The sequence below is a fragment of the Anas platyrhynchos genome, chromosome 16 (assembly GCF_047663525.1).
Source record: "Anas platyrhynchos isolate ZD024472 breed Pekin duck chromosome 16, IASCAAS_PekinDuck_T2T, whole genome shotgun sequence".
NCBI lineage: Eukaryota > Metazoa > Chordata > Aves > Anseriformes > Anatidae > Anas > Anas platyrhynchos.
The window spans coordinates 16,861,428-16,879,772 of NC_092602.1; positions in this window are offsets into that span (position 1 = coordinate 16,861,428).

Sequence of the window (18,345 nt, forward strand, 5' to 3'; positions counted from 1 at the left end):
TCCCCTCCCCTCCCCTCCCCTCCCCTCCCCTCCCCTCCCCTCCCCTCTTTTGCCTCCTCTCCCCACTTTTGCCTCCCCTCCCCCCCATCCCCTCCCCTCCCCTCCTGTCTCCTCCCCTCCCCTACACCCCCTCCCCTATGCTCCCTGTCCCTATACTCTGCTACACTCCCCTCCCCTATCCTACCCTATACACTCCTACACTCCCCTCCCCTATCCTACCCTAAACTCCCGTTGGCTACACTACCCTACATTACCCTATGCCCCCCTACCCTACACTCTCCTACACTCCCCTCCCGTATCCTACCCTACACTCCCCTAAACTCCGATCCCCTACACTACCCTATACTCTCCTATGCTCCCCTCCCCTCTAACACGCTACACTACGCTATGCTACACTACCCTACCCTACCCTACCCTATCCTATCCTATCCTATCCTATCCTATCCTATCCTATCCTATCCTATCCTATCCTATCCTATCCTATCCTATCCTATCCTACCCTCCCCCTGCCCTCCCCTCCCCTCCCCTCCCTTCCTTTTATTCCCTCCCCTTCCCTCCCCTCTTGTCTTCTTCTCTCCTCTCTTCTTTCTTTCAGGTAACTTCAAATCGCTTCAGAGGTCAGCCTGCAGGTTGCGGAGGCAAAGCAACTGCTCTGGCTGGATGTGAAGAGCCAAGACAGAAGTTGCTGTCAGGGAAAAGATACACAGAGGGGATGAAAAAGACGGAGTGTGCTTCCGACCTTCACAACTTCTAAGCAAGCGGAGATGAGGTTGTGGAAGAAGCAAATAAGCTGTTGATCTAGAAGCAGCCTGAAGATTGTCCTTAAGCAGGGCCTTGCATTCTTCATTTTTACAGCATTGCTTGCCTTCAAGTGCACGACGATGATTTTATGAACTTTCTACCACTACAGAAATGCACCGGATTCTTTCACAAAACTTACGGGTGGTACTTGGCATTATTGGTCAGCATTCTCTATTTCCTTCTTCATCTCAATTCTCTTTTGGCCTGTGAAGCTTTCCAGATCAGAGGAGAAGATCCACAGTAATACGGAGCTTTGGATACTGCAAAGGAAACGAAGAATCCTACTGACAACTCTTTTCAACCTCGCCTGCAAGCATCACAGAAAAGAACACCGAAAGAACACCGCTTTATCATGGGAAGCATAAATTGGAGCATAGGTGTCCTATAGCTGAAGCGAGGTGAAGCAGGTTCCACACAAGGTGAAGGAGCACACCCATAAGCATTTCCGTAAAGCCGTGTTTTCAAACAAAGGGTTAAGATTTAGATTTTCTTACAAGTGAAGAATGAAGAAATAAAAGAAAAAGAAAATTACCAGGACATCCAGTTTTCCTCTAGCTTGCTTTGCTTCTTTCCGAATCTGAGTCTGGAGTGACAGTCAGGGAGCAGCGTTGTGCAGAAATGCCAAAGCCTCCCCAGCTGGTTGTACCTTCATCAGCAAGGGCTTTGATACTGCTGCCTCCTCAGCAACATCAGCCATTTCCGAGGAAAGCTGGTGTCCATCAGGTCAAATAGGAATGGGAAATCCCTCTTGCCACAACTTCACACTCACACCAGAGTTGGCAGGACAGGCTGATGGACAGAGAAGCGTCTGCAAGAGTGTTAGAAAACAGACTTTAAATTTCCGTCAACCCAGGAAGAATTACTTGCTCATCCCTTCAAAGTGAACTCTGAGTAGAAGGAGGGGATCCCAAGCTGCATTCCTGACATCTATGCTGCAAAGTCATCCAATGGGACATGTTACTGGACCAGCCTGTTACGAACAGAAACAGGACTTTGAGGTTATGCTGTTGGATTAGAATTAAGCTCAAAGAGTTAGTCCTTTGACGTGTTTTTGTTTGCAAGTGTTTTCACTGCTTCCCAGACAATGTCTCCAGCAAGCTAGCTGCTTGCTTCATTTGTTCTGTTCTGTTCTGTTCTGTTCTTTTTGATTCTGTTTTGTTTTGTTTTCTCAGCCAGGATTCTTAGAGAAATGAGATTAAAGTGATCATATTGTATGTCCACCCATCCCTCCCTCCCCTTCGCTTGTCCAGAGCTTTTACCTCGTCCAGCAGCTTGAATGAGCTCGGTCCTAGGTGCAGTTGTGTCCAAGCCATTCTGTTCCTAGACGTGTTGTGAGAACAGACAGCTAAGTAGTGGGGAGAGGACGTGCTGCTGTCTGCAGTGTGACCTCAGCGCTTACCAAACAGTAGGGAATACACAGAGAAGGGCCTTAGGAGAACTTCAAGCCCCAGATACGTTTTATGTGGAAACCATATTTCCCAAGATAACACTGGACACAACTGCATAATCAAAAGGGATTCATTTCTTGGTTCATTCAACTCCTAGGTTTTAGTTTTAAAACATGTCTGTCTTGGCTTAAAGCACTCTTCCAATCTCTATTTCCAGTTCCTAGGATTTCCTGAAATAGGGAATCCCACTTTTTCCTTTTACAATCTCCCAGTCTCTTCTTTTTTACCTCTCCCCAAGAAACTTAGCACTGCTCTCTTCATACTTGACAACTAGATATGGAGCTGTATCAGCCAGAAGGAAGTTTCCTTCACACTTTCTGCTTCTTACGGTATCTGGGCTCTTACCTTTACACTTACTCACCCTTCCTACATTAGCACAAAGAAAGCTGTTTGGGAGATCTGATGTCTTGTTTTCCAGAAACTGCCCTGAATCACCTTTACGAGAGCTGTCCCACGCTGCGAGCACAAGTCTTGCAGTCTGGCCAGATATTTGCCTTCTAAGTCAATAACCAAATCTGTTACAAAGGTAAGAACATGTAATTAATGGAAAGGAAATCCTTTTATCCTTTTATTTTGATCCAAATTCACTTTTTTTTTTTTTCTAGTCCAAGAATGAATCGTGGAGAACCACCAAAACTCAGGTGAGAAATGAAATGACAAATGTTAAGGTCAGGCAGCTTGCCCACTGCCATTGCTACCCTGAAAGCAGATGGAGTGCATCTTCATACGCCACAGCCTGAGACACTAGTCGACAGGCCAGCCCGTGTGAGGAAGTCCATTGCTGCCTGAATTTTAACATGACAGGGGGACTCTTAAGCCTCTTGTTTATGCTTTAGTACTTGCGGTCTATGGGAGGACCACAGCACACTCTTCTCTGTCTCCCCTTATTTGTTGATCGTCTGTAGGAAGAAGAGAACGTGCAGAGGCCCTCACCCGTACATTGGGTCTGTTCTCACTCTGTGCAGCTCCATCATTGAGCAAAGTACCAACCTTGAGGCTTCTGTAAGGACTTGACACAAACTACAGAATACTACAATGAAGCATTCACAACAAAACCACATTTTTTTCCGCAGCCAAGCATCAAAACACTTACAGAAGGGCATGGTCCCTCTCTGTGCACCTCAAGGGGAGATCCACAAATCCTCACGTGGTTTCATCGCATCCAGCACCCTTCTCTGTGCCTCCCAGCTAAACGTGCACAGAGGCAGCTGTTGCCAAAGTGCTGTGGTGACACAATTCAGTTCTGTTTCTGAAGTCATCACCGCAGGCGCCTCCCAGTGACGGCACAACACTCTCTGTTGCTAATGCGTCCGTCTCAGAAACAACTAGGGAAGTACCACTATGCCCAAACTGACTTGAATTAGAGTAGTTCAAACATTATTCCCTGCTCCCCTACATCTGTGGAAGGTGGGTGATCAATCTTTTCCTTGAGAAAGGACTACAGAGCAAAAGAGCTTGATTCTGAGACGTTGCCCGTCCTTGTAGAGCAGTTCACCTTTGATTTCCATGTCAGAAAAAAGAAGGTGAAATCAACAATTCCCTTCCTCTGAGCTGGGAATAGGAAAGAAGCCCAATTCTCCAGGAAGCCTTCAAAAGGAAACTCTGCATTTCTTTGTTAAACACCTTGTTTAATTTCTTGAAAGAAATCTTTCCCAGGACTTTGCAACTGCGGTGGTTCGAAGCGGGTGGGCAGCCGAGTTCCACCACGGCCGCTCTCTCACTCCCCCTCCTCAAAGGGAAAGGGGGAGAAAATACGATGCAAAGGGCTCCAGGGCTGAGATAAGGACAGGGCGATGGCTCAACAAGTATCGTGACGGGCAAAGCAGACTCAGCAGAGTGACCCTCAGGGTCCCTCCCTGCCCCTGCTCCCCGTGGGGTCCCTCCCATGGGATGCCGTCCTTCCCCAGCTGATCCCACACGGGCTGCCCACAGGCAGCAGCTCCTCAAGCACTGCTCCCACACGGCTCCGTCCCACGGGCTCCATCCATCCATCCATCCATCCCCCAGGAGCAAACTGCTCCAGCACGGGTCCCCCACGGCTGGGCGGCAGCTCCCCCCAGCCCCCCTGCTCCTGCGGGGGCTCCTCTCCATGGCTGCAGCTGCGGCCCGGGGCCTGCTCCTGCGGGGGCTCTCCACAGGCCGCAGCCTCCTCCAGGCCACAGCCACCTGCTCCACCGGGGGCTCCTCCACCCACAGGGGGGCAGCAGCGTGGAGATCTGCTCCATGGGGGACCCATGGGTGCAGGGGGACAGCCTGCTCCACCAGGGGCCTCTCCCTGCACAGCCCGCAGGGGAACTGCTGCTGTGAGCCTGGAGCACCTCCTGCCTCCTGCTGCACTCACCTTGGGGGCTGCAGGGCTGCTTCTCACTCCTTGCTCTTCCAGCTTCTGTTGTGCAGCAGTATTTCCCCCTGCTTACATCTGCTCTCCCAGAGGTGCAAACAACATCGCTTATTGGCTCAGCTCTGGCAAGCGCCGGGGCCCTTTTGGAGCTATCTGGAGCTGGCTGTTGTCTGGACTGTTCTCACAGACGCCATCCCTGCAGGCCCCTGCTACCAAACCCTTGCCACGTAAATCCGATCGAAGTGTATGCAGCAATTACAAAGCCGCTGTGCTTTGGGCTGTCACGATCCTTCTGCAAGTGCAGGGGAGGTGCAGGGTTGCTTTGCATTTCCAAAAGGAGGAAGAAAGCCTCCAACCCCACTGGACCTCAGCCACTTGCAGGATCCAAGCAACGCTCCCCACTTTCAGTTATCTCCCTCCCATGCACACAGTGGGAGCAAGGTTGAACAAGCACATTTTTGAAAATGTTTATCTTAATGAAGAATAAAAGAAGTCTACAACACCCAATCCCTTTGTGCACCCAAGGAAAAAATCGTGGACTATTCTGCCTCAACACTATTTTCAGACCCAATTTGTCAAGTCATCTAGCAGAGGATTTCTCTCTTGTTCACTCACTAGCTTAGTAGAGCACCAGTTTACATAGGTGCTGGAGCAGATTCCTCAACCATCTGAAGGGACTTGATCCCAGAAAAGTTCAAAACTGCAGATGACTCATGATTTTGTGGTGAAGCATCTATTAGATTAGAGCTGTTCCGCTTAGGGCACAGTGAGACAATGTGAGAAGAACCCTGTATCTCACTGATTGAGGCTTTATAACTCTACAGAATTGTCAGTCAACAATAAATGGAAAGTGCAGGAGATATGTTCTTTCTTCCTCCTTTCCCTGCCATACATTAGCAGAGAGATTGTGGTGGGATATAGGTTCAGAGCCTCACAGAAGAAGGATTTGAACCCAGGCTCTCCACAGTCTGCACCACTGCCTTCCTGATGGCTTTTGACTATTTTATTTTATTTTATTTTATTTTATTTTATTTTATTTTATTTTATTTTATTTTATTTTATTTTATTTTATTAGTATTATTATTCTTCTTTTTCTGGGTGGTGTCTAAGTCTTGGGGGGAAGAACAAACTGTGGGAGGAGGGAATGCTACTACTGTCTGTGACAGTGGTGATTTCTGGACAGTGTTAGCAACAGAGCTTCTGCAGAGAAGAGAAAATGCCAGGCGGTCTCTGTTGGTATTCCATGTACTGAGTACTGAGTGCAGTTTTGGGCTCCGCAGTATAAGAAAAAGACATAAACCTGTTAGAGAGTGTCGAAAGAAGGGCAACAAACAAGAGGGTCTCTTTTAACAGGGGGATTGAGGTTTGTGGCAAGGTTTTGGTAGCAATTTAGGGGCTGCACTGTGCTGGACACAGCAACAGACGCACCATAAGCCAAAGTCAGACAATAAGCCAAGGTGTGTTCACGTGTGGTTTGCTGTGGTTTAACGTGGTTTACGTATAGAAGAAAGTTTTCGCCTATTGGTGAGTATACTGCAGATTTGCTGCATTGTTCTAAATTAAATAGCAAGATAAGTGATGGTATCGTAGGCTGGGAAAATATTTCTAGAGTATCAGCGCATTTTGAGCATCATTTTAACTGTTTATGCAAACATGAAGATTATTAAAATCAGTGTTTATTTATGTCTGTATGTAAACAGGTGATCATGTTGTATAGCATGCAGTAAATGGTTTGTGAATGCTGCTTGAAGAATGAAAAGAGTAAGTCAGCTCCACAAGGAATAAATGAATTTTGTTTATTTGTGCAATGCAGAGATTAGAATTAGACCAACAGCATGGAACCAAAGTCTTGCTGTGTGCCTTTTATCTGTAGGACAGTTCATGGAGGCTTCAGCAGCCCTATCTGTTTTCTAGCACTCTGAAATGTCCTCTGTGGTGCTGCACCCAGTTGAAAGCCTGCACTGATTGTGATGAACTTTCCTAACAGGAGGCACGGGTCCTTTGTCGGACGCTGGCTGGGGATGTATGCTGCGATGCGGGCAGATGATGCTGGCCCAAGCACTGATCTGCAGACACTTAGGGAGAGGTGAGTGCTGGTCCTGAGGGAACTTCGGTATTGTCTGCAGACGCTTCTTCGTAAGTACTCCATTAAAAGCACAAACCCTGAATTTATTAGTGAGACTTTCTTTGATGCCCTGGTAACAGTTCCTAATGAATCAATTCATATTCAGCTGGGTGAAATCATCCCAGCCTGAAGCAGAGAAATAGGCATAGAAGGAGAACAAATGGGGAATCCTGTCGCCATTATTTTATAAACCTTTTAGTGTAACACCCAAGTTGAGGCCAAGGGAAAACCTGCCACCGTGGGACAGTGCTCTTACCCTTCTCTTCACTACTCACTTGTCAGCAGCACGAGGTCCAAACCCCCCTGGTGCAAGCTCTTAAGCATGCATGTCACATCCCAGGATGCTGCCAGTGGAGTGTTTGGACTTTCTGTATGGATCTTATGTTGTTATTTAATGGGTGCTTAGAAATCCAACAAGGTCTAAACACAGCCTGTACTTTTAAATAATCTTGGAAGCTCAGAGATACTGGAATGGCTATCAACACGCAGCATGATCCGTCAGAATATGTTTGCAGTTGATGTTTTTGTTTTGTTTTATTTTCCCTGTTTTTACAATCTAGCCTATGATGATAAAGGGCAGCTTGATGATAAATAACAAGCTTGGAATTCTAGGAGCTCTACACAAAATGTAAATATTCGAGATGAATTGAAATGTCTTTTAACATCTCATTATAAAGCTTTCTGCTGTCTAGACATTTGATCAGTGTAATGAAAACGTCACCATTTTTTATTCTATATCAATTTTTCCTTTCAGATTGGCAATGGGAAAAACACAAAAAACAACCAGAAGAATATCACAGAATCCTACGATGCTTTCTCGACAGGAAGGCTTGCTGTTATTCAATCCACCAGATGGGTAAGAACAAACATAAACTTTCAGGTTTTTTCCACTGAAATTTCTACTGTGTTGAATCACTAATTTGCAGTATGTTAATTCATAATTTTAAAAAGTGGATGTGAAGACAATGTGTATGCTTATATAAAAATAAAAAGGTATGCAGATGGGCGCAAAGACTAGTAGTACAGAAACATTCCCTGAGACCTAAATAAAGCCATGTACTAGAATGTAGCTCTTGATAAACTCTGTAAGCCTTGGGTACCAGAGTCAGTAATGTTAGAATAGACAGTCTTGTAGCTTATTGCTGTAATTTGTAATAAAGGGCACTAACATTTGTTAACTTGTAATTCTCATTGTAGTTTAGAAGCCTTTTGTTTATTAAAGAAATTGGCACTCCCTAAGTTTTGAAAAGAGCATAGATTGAGAAAATAATTGTTATTGCTAAATACAGATTGCAGTTACTCTAGAATGTTTGACAGTGACAGTATTTACTGTATATTGTTCCCACATTCTTTATGGTCTCATTTTTCTTTGATTTTGTGTACGTGTGTCTTTTTTTCACTGTGAAAACAGCACAGGTGGGTGTTGGAGAGGGGAAGTCAATTGGAGAATGGTTTGGACCAAATACAGTTGCTCAAGTACTAAAGTAAGTGAGATCATACCAGTCTCATTCAGAACGTACTCCCCTGGGGCAGCCAAGAGAAGGCCCAGGCAGAGTTTTGAAGGCTGCATCTCCCCCTGTCCCACAGTCAGGAATGTACTTGCCATCTATTTACAAGTGCAGCATGGAATGTCATGCCAAAGCTCGGTGTGCAGGTACTGAGTTGAGAATGGGTGACCTCTAAATTTTAATAAAGGAAGAGCCTGAGGAGAAGAAACTGCAGGAAAGTCTCCTGCTATGCCGTCTGCATGCCCTCACCAGTCACACCACAGATGTATATTCCTTTCTGAACAGTGGCACAGCTCTGGCAGGTCGAGAGTGCCACCGTGTAGGTCGGAGTGGTGGTGTGAAACATCAGAGAGAAGCCATCTCGGCTGAGGAGGGAACTGAGCTGCAATTCCTCCCTTTCTGAGCAGCAGTTCTGCCAGCAAGGCTACTGGATAAAGATGGGCAGCTCCTCATAGTCTGGGAGCCACACTGAAAGGAACTGAGGCTGCTCAGTTCTCCAGGGGTACGTGGAGGTGTCTTACCTCAGGCAGGGGCTAGGCTACAGGTCCTGCGAGCTCAGCAGCAAGTCTTTGACACCCTGGAACAGGCACATGATCTGAAGAGGGAGGGGAGCTGAAGCATGCCCTGGACTCCAGATCTTTCATGGCCAAGTTTTTCATGGTGAAACGCTCACCCCCATTTCTTTCTGGCTTATTTGAAACAGCTAATTCTGCCAGTGCAGCTTAAGAGAGAAGCTCCCTTCCCCAAAGGTTTGGATTTTGCAGAAGTGGACATAAAACTGTGTGCTGCTGTCTCCCACTGAAGTTTTAGTGCCCCAAACCCTTAGCTGATTTAGCTTTTAACGCCCCATTTCTGCTGTGCACGCAGGCTCAGGCAGAAGTAATTCCACTGAATTCAGTGGAATTTCTTAAGCAAAAAGTAATCTGCAAAACTGGCATAGGAATTTTTTTCTTTTCCAGATGAGAAAAGACACAATTGGGCAAGAACCCAGTGCAGAGACTGTCGAGTGCAATAAAAAGTAATAAACTTGATGTAGTTGAACTGTTACTGTCACTGCACTTAGCAGTAAGACAAAACAGTTTGCACATGGTGCAGCGCATATGTTTTTCCTGGTACCACTCAGTACCTATTTTTCTAAAGATATTAAACATTTAATGTTTAAAGTTTTCTTTTTCTTACATGGAGACTTTAAAAAATGCAGAAAGGATGTTTTTTCTTAAGAAAAAAAAAAATAAATAAATGGTTCTGAGTGTAAAGCTACCCTTTTGATCCAACTAGTTTATATTAATTAGTACCTTAATGTTTTCTAGGAAGCTTGCTTTATTTGATGAATGGAATTCATTAGCAGTTTATGTATCTATGGACAATACGGTGGTCATTGAAGACATCAGGAAGTGACACCTCATCAGTTTTCTGGTAACAGTTTCTGATTTGACTCCATTTTCCAGCATGTATCTAAACATGAACAAATACTTGGGGGGCCATGGGTTTGTCTTGCAAGGGTAAGAAGAGGGAAGAAGGACATACAAACTCAGTTGTGTTTTTTTGATCCCTGATGCCAACTTCGTGCTCACATCACTGGATGTGAAGAGCTCCTTGAAGAATTTCTACTGTCATCATTGCTGCCATTTCATTTCTCTGGCGTTTTATAGGCAAAGCTTGACACTATTAATAACATTAATAGGACATGTCACTGCAGTCTTAAATTGTCATCCCCCAATCATTGATCTAACGTCTCACTTGGACGTGCCAGCACATACTGTCTGCTAGAATTACTTCTACTAAATAGCTGTAATTGCCATGCCCGGCTCGTTTTGTCTTGGGTGCCCTATAAAGATCCCTGGCAAACTAGCTTAATTCACTACTGAGAGGAAGATCTGCTTTGTGTTCCTCTGTGCGTTGACTGATTTCTAGTTTTATTCCCGCAGAAAAAATGTGCTGGTCCCCTCCTCAGAGCAGCAGCGCGTCCCACAGCAGTGCACATTTGCACAGAAGTGCTCTTGGCCGAAGCAAGAAGGCAGGAGGACTCTGCACAGGCTGGAAAGCCCTCTTGCTTATTATACCTCTACGACTAGGGATAAATCACATAAATCCCGTATATATTGATGCATTTAAAGTAAGGTTTTCTTTCAATTCATTGCTCGTTACTGTCAAATAAGTTTGGGTATCTGTGATGTCAGTAAAGAAATGAATGACAATTTCCTTTATTCCTTTTGAACTCCTAGGAATGCTTTAAGATGCCACAGTCTTTGGGAGCATTAGGAGGGAAACCAAATAATGCCTATTATTTCATAGGATTTTTAGGTAAGGAAAAAAGAAACTTATTCCAAATGTGCAGATGATCAAAAGAGAACATTTTTTGAAGGGGAAATAGTAAGGGGTCTAAGCGTGAACCTCTAGAAGTAAAGAAAGATGAGAATAGAATAAAATAAATGAAGAAGCATATCTAAAAGAGTTTAGAAACAGTATGAGATGATCCTTAACAGGAGCAGAAAGTTAACAGCAAAGCTAGGTGTAAAAATAAGTGATGACATCAACAAGAGCAACATACTGAGAATAGCTGATAGCATTTGACAAGTGTATTGGTCAAATGTCACTTTTATTTTCTTGTATTTCAAAACTGTTTCTGATAGCAGTATCTTTTTCACCTTTTGCATACCTTCTGTTATTAAGTATTGCTCTAATTAATTTAAAATGCATTCCTTCAGATTTCACCCCACTTTGGGCCAAAATTTTGCAACCCTATTTTGTCCTTTTGTAAAACCTAACCTGTTTTAGTTAGGCTTTTTTGTTCCAATTTCTGAATGAATGCCTAATGGGATTACAGATTGCATCTGTGAACATCCTGTACCTTTTAATCTGTCAAATGTTAGTGTTTACAACACTTGAGATTAAAAAAAAAAAAAAAAAAAAGTACTGGATCTCACATGGAAAAATAAAAGTATGTGACAAAGATAGAACATAACCAACCAAAAAATTACAGTAATAGGTGACAATAGGAAGTTATACTAAATACCCTGTGGGAAACGCTGTGTCTAAACCTTCCGATTCTCTTAAAGAATCCCTAGCTGGAAAGTCTAGATTATACTGACTGCAATGGCAATCTAATTTCTATTTTACAGTTCTGGACCAAGTGCTTATTAATGTCACTTGCTTATTTTTAACATACGGCTTTTACCCATCCAGGCAATGAGCTGATCTATCTGGACCCTCACACCACAAAAAGCTTTGTAGATTCAGAAGAAAATGGCACGGTTGACGATGAGAGTTTCCACTGCCAGGAAGCCCCACATAGAATGAAGATCATGAATTTGGACCCTTCAGTAGCTTTAGTAAGTGTCAGGAAATCTTGAATGCATGTACTTTATCTCAAAGTAATGTCTCTCTACATTGGTAAGGGCAGCAATGCATCTCCTTGAACAGAACCAAGATCACAAAGCTGTCTTCTGTGATCAACACATAGTAGTTTGTACATAACTACATGGAGAATCTTAGGGCAAGTGGGGAGCTGTCTGTACTGTAGGGAGCTCGCTTTGTTTTCTTTACTGAGCAGCTTTTACTTCTTTCAAGAGGCATTATAATGGTCAGAGCAAGGAACTGAAACAGGTTTACGTGTTTTATTCTATCACTACTTTATGTTTGGTCACCTCTAGACAAGTTACTTAAACTTACTTTCTATCATAAGTTGAAAATGTTTAAGTGGAATTATTGTATTTCACCCCAAATTACAAATACAAATGTATTATTTGTAATTCACCCAAAATGTCATGGGGGTACTGTGGTATTTGAAAAAATTGGATCTGATCCCATGCCAGTATCCTGTGATTGGGTGATTGGCAGTTGTCACCAGTGGGATGTGTTTCTAAAGCTTTAAACAATCTGTAAAGATACCGGTATCTGTCATTCATTCACATACCTGTTTTTTAATACTGCTGCTTTTTAGAAAGTTTTTTTGTTTTGTTTTGTTTTAATACTTAACTACGTAACTGTGCAAAATGTGGCATGATGCAACGAGACAGACAAAATCATAATGAAGAGCAAATATTTTCAGTATAGATACCAGAATGGAAATGTTCCTTAGGTGGTCCATCATCTACAAGTTTTCAGCTTCTGCTGATACCTGGACTGTAGGACCTGGGTGGCGCTCCATGGAGGAGCACACAGGAGCTGCTGCTATTTTTTGCTTGACTATTTCGTTAGGGGTTTGCAGGGCCTTGTTCTCCCCGTGGGTTCTCTCCCTAGAGCTGCCACATATTTGGAGTCTTATATCTACTGATCGTACAGGGCATTACTGTATCAGAGGTCAAACCGCCTTACCTGCTGGTACCACATACCTACCATCTGCAAAGGTAAAACTCTGTGTTTGTTTTTTCCCCTAAGGGCTTCTTTTGCAAAGAAGAATGTGATTTTGATAACCGGTGTAGTCTTGTACAAAAGGTAAGAGTGGGAACTTAGCATCTCGATTTGTTCTTTATAAAGTCTGGTTTTTATTGTCTGTTTTTTGTAAAATTTTCCTTTGCATTTTCCTTTGTATACAAATTGTATGAGCCATGGAGAAGAATGCATTAAAGCATCAGGGTAAGGCAATACTACTGAATTGCTAATTGGAAATTGTTCAGCACTTTACCAGCCACAAACCCTGCAAGTTGGAAAATGGGTGTAAACATCCACACTTGAAGGTGTTACTGGGTGACACTTGCTTTTAACTTCTAATTCTCACTAAATGACTAAGGTTTAACTGCCATATTGTAGTGATGTATCAATGATTTGCTTCCTGATCCTTTTTTATTGTTTGACATAATAGATTGCGTGTTCTAATTATGACTGTTAGTCCCTGCTATCTTAAAGATCTGATTCTGTAAGTGCTGCAGGCCTCTAGCTCCTGCTGATCTAGGGAGAACAGAAGGTGCTGGCTGCCACAGGAAACAGACTTGAGGATGTTTCTGCATGCAGCTGTTAAGCTAAGCACCAGACGTCTGAATGTAAAGTACCATCAACCTCTAAGGGCATTTATTTAAAAAAAAAAAATCATCTAAGGAAAACAGTTTGTAAATAACTGAAATACAGGACAGAAGGTAACTTCTCTTTGAAGAGGAATAGCGTTTGGCTTCAGGAACACCTTTTTTCCTGACCAAAACCTGTCCTTCAAAATCTGATGCGTTTTTTTTTTTTTTTCCCCCTTTGGAGGAGCTGATAGATCTGTCTTTTGTGCTATTGATCAACAGAAAACTTGAGGAGAGTTCTATGCAAGCAACTTTCTTTTAAAAAGCAGAAAATATTGTACATTCCTAGTGTGCTTGCTACCTGTAAACAAAATTACAGGTTTGCAGATATCAAAGCTGATATCAAAAGATGATAAGACTGATAATTTGTAGTACAGTTCAAGAGATCTGTCTTCCAGATGTGTTCTAACTAGGGATGTATTACAGAGACCATGGTGCTTGGATTTCACAGTATGTCTGTATAAAGACTTTTTTTTCCTGATGGACATGCGTAATTAAAAAACACTTTCAATTAAGCAGACACGTTTTGTGTTTGAAGCGTCCCCAAAGCCAGCTTTTAAAATGAAAGCATTCTGTCCTCAGGAGATTCTAAAGCAGCAGAGTCTACGGGTGTTTGAGCTGGTCCAGAAGCACCCGCCACACTGGCCTCCTTTCATACCTCCAACAAAACCAGAAGTGACAACCACAGGAGCAGGTAAGGCACCGATTAAAAGCCTAATTGTGCAATGTTATGTTCCTCGTTAGCAAATAAAAGAATAATCACAGGTAGAATAACTATCCTTTGTGAGTGTCATGCAATATATAGCAGGCATGTATCCAAACAAGCCCTACAATTGCTAGCACAGATTATTTTTTTTCACTCTTACAAAGTACTTTTCTGGAATGCGTCTTTCAAAGTTTTTTTTTTTAAGTGAACAAAATCAGGCATGTCTTTAGAAGCATTTTTTTCTTTATCTTTTTTTACAGAACTCATTGAATCTACTGACAAGCTATTTGAATTGGAAGAAGAATTTGAAATCCTGAGTGTGTGAAGGAAACTGTGGTGACTCTTCTGAGTGTTGAATATATTGGTAATATTATTGCATTGACTTAAACAGCCATGTTAGCCCCGAAGTGCCTGAAATTATGGATAACAGAGCACAGAAATCTAGTAGCATCCAAAACTCCAAGGGCAGTTTAACACACAAGCTTCCCCGGATGGAAAGGCAGTAAGAGATCTTGTGATAAGATGCTTAAAGGGAATCTCTTTTTAACGTACCTTACCTGGAGACAAACGGGCCTTTGAGATTAAGGCAAAAATACATGTATCACTGGGCACCATGTTTGGAGAAAGGGATAACCCAAATGGGTTAAATATTTCTTGCTCTCATATAATAATGCAATAGTTTAGTTCTTCAAGCAAAACAGTCTTCAGTTCAGGAGGATGTTTACTTCTGTTCCCTCCTGTGGGCTGCGTCATAGGAAAAATACATTGTCTTGTTTAAAAGATTGACTGGATCAGGAGAAAATTGTTTCCTTGTTAAATATTTTAACATGTATTTGAGCAACCAGACTTTATTACAAAAATGTTTCTGTAAAAGGAACTATGTCTAATGGACACATTTTGCAATAGCCTTCCTGTTTCTGGGAGACCTCAAGAGGAACAGGAGCCTCAAATAGTTGATACAGATCACAACCACTGTTATAGTTATGGTATATTTCACCTTGACCTTAAAATTCAAATGATTAAAACTTAGGTTATTTCTTTCCGAGTTAAAACGAGTCAAAGGTGGTTTAACTGTACCTTATTTATTTTAGAATAGATTTACACAAGTTTCTCTGTTACAGCACTTTATCTGTGCATCTAATAAATTTCTTAAGCTTTTCTTAGGTTGTATGCTGCTATGTTTGGTTAATTTGTGTGAACTAAATATAAACCAGGTGATCTTAAAACTTAATATAGAAGCGTACACAGATTACTGAATTGTTGCTTTTTGACTTCTTGCCTTTTGAAATCTGTTTTGGTAGAAGTGCCTTAACCCTACAGGTTTATCAGAACAGCCTGGGCAGTTTTATTTCTAAGGCAGAGAATCTCTCTCTAGCAGCCATAAGAAAAACAGTTCAGAATAAAGAAAGGCAAAGATTTTTAATCCATGCTGAAGTTCCTTTTCACTACCAGACAGTCCCCCTTGTGGTCATGTTGTCATGCTAGTGTAATGAACATGAACTGCAGACTTTCGTCTTCACCAATAAATGACAACATAGAGAAATACTGAATATTGTCTCCTCTCACTTGCACCTCTCGATCAGGGCCACTGTTTTTTCAAACAAAAGAGTTAACGAGATCCTATTGCATCTTGTTTAATGTTTATTAACTACAGTTTGGAAACCACAAACGTAGAAAAAAAATATCATTTCCTTATTTTATTAAAACATATATAAAACATATATAAAACATATATAATATATATATATAACACATATTGTGTTGTAAAGCCCACAATTCCATACCAATGACAACAAAAAAATCATCTAATTGAGCATGCAGTTTTCTTTAACCTGTTTTTTTGTTTGTTTGTTTTTTTACAAATACCCAACAACACATACACATGTGTTGTGTTGTGTTTTTTTCCATCATTTCTCACTGAAGCAATACCCATCCCGTATCAGATCTGTGTCATTACTCTAATTTTTGTTCCTAATGTACTTGAAAAACTTCTTAACTCTATTGATTGCAACAGTGGACTTTTTTCCCTCCGATCTTAACTCCATTTATCAATTACTTATTCTCTTAAAATCCTGCTTTTAAGAGATGGTTGGGTATTCACCATCTCTCACTCTTATTTATAGATTTTCTTTTCTTTTTCAGTAGTTCAGCCCTAGTCAACTCGGAGGTGGGCAGCAGCAGCTTCTATGGAGCACCTATGCTGGAGAAAAAAAAAAAAAAAAAGTTGAGCCTTGAGGGAAAAGGAAGGTGGGAGAGCCAGATGGGGCAAGAGGAAGGGAGGTGGTTTGACCAGGACACCTTGATGGTCTGGGAAGAGAAGAAATGGATGGGTGCTTAAGAAATGAGCAGCATCACAGCCTACATACGGAAGAATTGTGACGAGCAGTTTAGAAATGTGAGCGATTGGTGGTCTTGTGTTGATCGGCAGCTGTGCTCCATGGTTATAGCTGTAATTTCAGCAGTTTACTGTGTAAGCCGCATGTTGCCACTTCCTTGATCAAGGCAAATGCTGTTCAGTTGCAGGGAAGAGGGGCAAGACTCAGGGAAGAAACGGAACGGAGAAAAACTGTACACTGTGGATATGCACACGTAGCCATAAAATCAGTGCTGGACAGAAAGAGAGAAAGAGAGACAGACAGACAGACAGACAGAACGAAAGGAGGGAAGGAAGGAAGGAAGGAAGGAAGGAAGGAAGGAAGGAAGGAAGGAAGGAAGGAAGGAAGGAAGGAAGGAAGGAAGGAAGGAAGGAAGGAAGGAAGGAAGGAATGGAGGGAGGGAGGAAGGTAAAGGGAGAAAGAAGGAATACCCCACACTCATAAAAGTGAGAAAGATCCAGGTGTAAAAGAACGTAAAAGAAAGACAACTGTCATGTTGTGGTCTGATAGTTTCTGGGAGAAAGCAGAAACCCAGCAATTCTGTCTTTCCTACTCCTCCAAACCAATTCCGTTGACAACTCTGAATGCTTCCAGCTAGAAAAAAAAGGAAGCATGAAGTGGAGGGCTCCTTGCCATCACTGTATTTCTGGAGCAGATTTCTGGATAGTCCCCGCAGCCAGCTGTAGGGCCTGTGCCAGGCTTGGAGTGGCTGCAGGGAACATGCCAGGGGCTCGAGGTGCTGCAGGGAACATGCCAGGGGCTGGAGGGGCTGCAGGGCGAGTGACAAGGCTTTGAGGGGCCTCAGGTCCCAGCGCAGTGGTTGAAGTCGATGCAGGGAACATCAGAGTTGTTGGAGGGGCTGCAGGTAAAATGCCAGGGGTTGCGGGGGCTGCAGGGTGCTGAGTCACAGCTTTGCATCAGGTCAAGACGCATTTTCCTAGAACCATCCATTTCCTCCTGAAGGGGCTGAATAGCATGGAACGGTCTTCAAAATGCACAGAGCAGACCCCAGCAAAGGTAGGGATGCTGCTAGCAAGTAGGGAACTTTTTTGTTGATGTTGTTAACATTGTTTCACGACAATAGATGCAAACATGTATCTTGAGTTGAGGGCAAAGGTGACCTTGGATCTGAAGCACACAGGCGTTCACTAATGTCCCCCCATCCGGAGTGAATCCACAACGACTCGGAAGGAAAACTAAAGTCCAAAGCAGTGCACTGGGATAAAGAGAGTTTAATAGGGTAGAAAAGGAATAAAAACAATATAATAAATATTAATATTTATAATTTATAATATAATAACGTATAAAAATTGTTTAATTAATAAGATTAAATAATAATCATCATAATTTTATAGTAATAAAACAATGCCATACTGTACAACACAGTCAAGAAAGTGGATTGAATGCAATAAAAATAAAACCCATTTTTCCCATCCCAATGAGTTCCTATCCCCATCATCACTTCCCATCCCACTGATCATTTCCTATCCCAACAACGTCCCAGTTCTGATCCCAAGGCTGAATTCCCAACTCCCACCCACCCATCCAGCCAGCCATGCACCCATTTTCTGCATTTTCAGGTCACAAGACTCTGATGAAGGCCACCTCAGCCTTTTCCCCGAAAAAAAAGCTGCTCTTTATTGTGAAAAACTTCACTTTTGCACAACACTGCAGACCCAGCCAAGATGGTCCTGCAAGACAAGGTGAAACAAACATACAAAACCCATATGGAGGTAAATTGGTTCATCTGAACAAATTCCTACCACGAAATCCTGATCGTCAATCTCAGCACCGATGAAAAAAGAGGATACAGTTCCCTCCTCCAAGGTCCCTCTCTGCCCCTGCTCCCCGTGGGCTCCTCTCCATGGCTGCAGCTGCGGCCCGGGGCCTGCTCCTGCGGGGGCTCTTTTTTGCACCTAAGTGCTGTTAACCATCCCAGGCATTTGTTGTTCACATGGTGAATAAGTGCTGTTTTGGATTTACAGAGATAATCTGTAGATTTGGTTCCAAAGGGGTTCAAATTCAGGCAAGGCAGTGA